The sequence below is a fragment of the Spinacia oleracea genome, chromosome 4 (assembly GCF_020520425.1).
Source record: "Spinacia oleracea cultivar Varoflay chromosome 4, BTI_SOV_V1, whole genome shotgun sequence".
Lineage (NCBI taxonomy): Eukaryota > Viridiplantae > Streptophyta > Magnoliopsida > Caryophyllales > Amaranthaceae > Spinacia > Spinacia oleracea.
In genome coordinates this window covers 61,050,053-61,054,645 of record NC_079490.1, presented here as the reverse complement: position 1 = coordinate 61,054,645, position 4,593 = coordinate 61,050,053, and positions in this window count along the sequence as shown.

Below are 4,593 nucleotides of genomic sequence, written 5' to 3'. Positions count from 1 at the left end.
AGGGGAAAAAGTAGATGATTGTTTATTGATAAAGTATAAATAAAAGTGGATGTGAGGATGGAAAAGTGGGAAAAGTTTAAAAACTGTAGAATGTGTAATAAAAAGCAATCATTTTTAAAAAAGTGGGAAAAATATATGTCCAAAAATATAAACAGGACACTCAAATAAAAACGACCGATTACAAATACGAGACACTTATTTAGGAATGGTATGGGTAATTGATTCTCTTGTATATTAGATTTTGACGCCACTGATTCAACATGGAGAAAATATGATCGAAGTGAGAATATCTTGGCGCCCAAGTACTTCTAATATGTTTCAACCAGTCTTATATGCACGTGATGCGTGCGAATATAAGAAACAGATGTGTGTTATTATAAACCCGAAATAACATGTAAAAAATATAATATAAACTAGATTAGATCCCGTGCACGCACGGATTTTGATCATTTTTTCACAAAATATTTAACTGAATATCTCTCAAACTACTGCATAGTTATAACATTTTTAACATACTCGTTTAAATTTATTAATCTAATATGCATATTTAAAATGCTAATATGACAATTTGACCAAAATATTGAGTGATATATTTTCCATTATTAATATATGTTAGGTTATGATACATATATATGACAAAACATAAATCATGCGTAAAACCTTAATGCCAGAAAACATATTATTTACACATAATCAGTTAGCATAATTTAGGTGCATACACTTTGTAGCGTGTCCTCCCTAGCTGCGCCCGAACCGAACAAGAACAAGTCTTTAGGACTCCAAGTGTCGTCCCTCCGTAGATAGTCCACAGCACGTCCGGATCCGCCTTAAGATTGACCAACTCGAATCGCCCTTAAGGTACTATAATTTTCGGCTAATTATGGGCAAGAATGTGACATATTTTTCTGCTCAAAAATCACTGTTTTATTGTATGAATACTTGTTGAAAAACTCGTGTATAAATTTATGACCCTAGGCATATATTTATAGAACCATGGAAAGGATTTCGAATCCTGTTAGAATACTAATTAATTAATTAGAATGCTATTAGAACTCTAAATAATTAATTTAATCTTTTAGGATTAGGATTTAATCAATGCACGAATTCCGATAGCTTTTTAGGATTCGTATAGCACGTACACACGCACCGCACGAGCACCACACGCCCATGCGCAAGCCTCGCGGCCCACGCTGAGCGCACGGCGCACAGGCCCACTGCCCGCAGCCCATTTGTGCGCGCGCGCCAGCCTTGGCTGGGCCTGGTCGAGGCCTTGGCGTGTTTGCTTGATGCGTGTGGCTTGCTGGGCGACGGCCTGGCTTCGTGCTGGGCCTTCGTCTAGCAAGTCTCATCCGATGCTAATTCGTACGATACTCTTCCGATTAAATTCCCGATTCCGGAATTCATTCCCGATACGAACAATATTTAACATTTCCGATTCCGGAATTAATTTCCGTTTCGAACAAATATTTAATATTTCCATTTCCGGAATTATTTTTCGATTCCGATAATATTTCCGATTCTGACAATATTTCCGTTTCCAGCAATATTTCCGATTCCGACAATATTTCCATTTCCGATAATATTTTCCGATACGTACCATGTTTCCGTTTCCGGCAACATCTACGACTCGGATAATATTTATATTTCCGATACGATCCATATTTCCGTTTCCGGCAATATCATCGTTTCTGGAGTATTCATTTACTTGCCTTTGACGATCTTAGCTCCCACTGAAACCAAGATCCGTCGATTCCGAATATCCATAGATGGAGTATTTAATGCCATTAAATACTTGATCCGTTTACGTACTATTTGTGTGACCCAACGGGTTCAGTCAAGAGTAAGCTGTGGATTAATATCATTAATTCCACTTGAACTGAAGCGGCCTCTAGCTAGGCATTCGGATCACGTGATCTCACTGAATTTATTAACTTGTTAATTAATACTGAACCGCATTTATTAGACTTAACATTAAATTCATACTTGGACCAAAGGCATTATTTCCTTCAGTCTCCCACTTGTCCTTGGGGACAAGTGTGCATTTCCTAATTCCTTTGTCGCTCGATGCTTGCTCTTGAACATAAGGTAAGAGTTGTCATCCTTATTATGTCTAGAGGTGTTTCTCCGTTTCAGAGTTCAACTAATCAAATAAAAAGATAATCATAGCCTATGATTCATCTGAGCACGACCATTCATTTTACAGTTTCTAGCTCTTCGAGTGGCCTTGTACAACTTTTAGCATCTCATCCCGATTTATGGGAGGACAATCCCAATCTTGTGATCTTGAGATTAGACTTCGTTTGATAGGTGATTACCTGAGCGTTGCCTTTATAGCCTCCTTTTACGGTGCGACGGTTGACAACGTCAAAGTAAGCAGTTCTCAAACAAGTAATCTCAAATCACTCAGGTATTGAGGATTAGTGTCTAATAATTTTAATGAAATTTACTTATGACAGATTTTCATCTCTTACAGTAAAGTTTCATAGGTCTGTCCGATACTAGTCTTCCCAAAGTAAGTATCTATGCAAATGATTATGACATTGCCATGTCCACATAGTTCAAGAAACATAACTACTAGTCATCTTGCATTCTAGTCGTCTAACGTTTTCTATGCGTCCATCTTTATAGAAAACTCCGATCAGGGACCATTTTCAACTTTTGACATTCAAGTTCACTTGATAGACATTTCTTAGTCACAGGACTGGTCCTGACAGTCTATTTTGAATGTATTGTCAAATTGAAGGGACTCATCATTTAATAAACCACAAATTAAATGGAAAAATGAATTCTATTCATTAATGTGAATGGTTAACCAATAATGTTTTTACAAAGTATTAAACTCTAAAACTTTTAAAACATTAAACAAGGACATCAAAACCATTCTCCAATATGCTTGATTCCCATAGTTGTAGTGTGCGAGTTGTGCTTCGCCTGCTGCAGAGGTTTAGTCAATGGATCTGAGATGTTGTCATCAGTTCCAATCTTGCTTATCTCGACTTCTTTTCTTTCAACGAACTCTCGTAGAAGGTGAAATCTACGAAGTTCATGCTTGACTCTTTGGTGGTGTCTAGGCTCCTTTGCCTGTGCAATAGCTCCGTTATTATCACAATATAGGGCTATTGGTCCTTTAATGGAGGGGACTACACCAAGTTCACCTATGAACTTCCTTAGCCATATAGCTTCCTTTGCTACTTCATGTGCAGCAATGTACTCCGCTTCAGTTGTAGAATCCGCAATGGTGCTTTGCTTAGCACTTTTCCAGCTTACTGCACCTCCGTTGAGGTAGAAGACAAACCCAGACTGTGATCTGAAATCATCCTTGTCGGTTTGGAAACTTGCGTCCGTATAGCCTTTAACAATTAATTCATCATCTCCACCATAGACCAGGAAGTCATCTTTGTGCCTTTTCAGGTACTTCAGAATATTCTTGGCAGCAGTCCAATGTGCATCTCCTGGATCTGACTGGTATCCGCTCGTAGCACTGAGTGCGTACGCAACATCTGGGCGTGTACATATCATAGCATACATTATTGAACCAATCAATGATGCGTATGGAATCCCACTCATTCGTCTACGCTCATCAAGTGTTTTTGGGCACTGAGTCTTGCTTAGAGTCATTCCATGAGACATGGGTAGGTAGCCTCGCTTGGAGTCCGCCATCTTGAACCTATCAAGCACCTTATTGATATAAGTGCTCTGACTAAGTCCAATCATCTTTTTAGATCTATCTCTGTAAATCTTGATGCCCAGTATGTACTGTGCTTCTCCTAGATCCTTCATCGAAAAACATTTCCCAAGCCAAATCTTGACAGAGTTCAACATAGGAATGTCATTTCCGATAAGTAATATGTCGTCGACATATAATACTAGAAAAGCAATTTTTCTCCCACTGACCTTCTTGTATACACAAGATTCGTCTGCGTTCTTGATGAAACCAAAGTCACTGACTGCTTCATCAAAACGTATATTCCAGCTCCTTGATGCCTGCTTCAATCCATAGATTGATTTCTTTAGCTTGCATACCTTTTTAGCATTCTCTGGATCCTCAAAGCCCTCAGGTTGTGTCATAAACACAGTTTCTGTTAAAACGCCGTTTAAGAAAGCGGTTTTGACATGCATCTGCCATATTTCGTAATCGTAATATGCAGCGATTGCTAACATTATCCGAATAGACTTTAGCATTGCAACTGGTGAATGGTTTCATCGTAATCCACACCGTGGACTTGCCTGTAACCTTTTGCAACCAATCTAGCTTTGAAAACTTCAAGTTTCCCATCCTTGTCCTTTTTCAGTTTGAAAACCCATTTGCTTCCTATGGCTTGGTAGCCATCTGGCAAATCGACCAAATCCCACACTTGGTTTTCTGACATGGAGTCTAATTCAGACTGCATGGCTTCTTGCCATTGCTTGGAGCTAGGGCTCGTCATAGCTTGTTTGTTAGTCGCAGGTTCATCACTTTCAAGTAATAGAACGTCATAGCTCTCGTTCGTCAAAATACCTAAGTACCTTTCCGGTTGAGATCTATATCTCTGCGATCTACGCGGGGTTACATTTCTAGATTGTCCATGATTCTCACCAGATACTTCTAAAGCT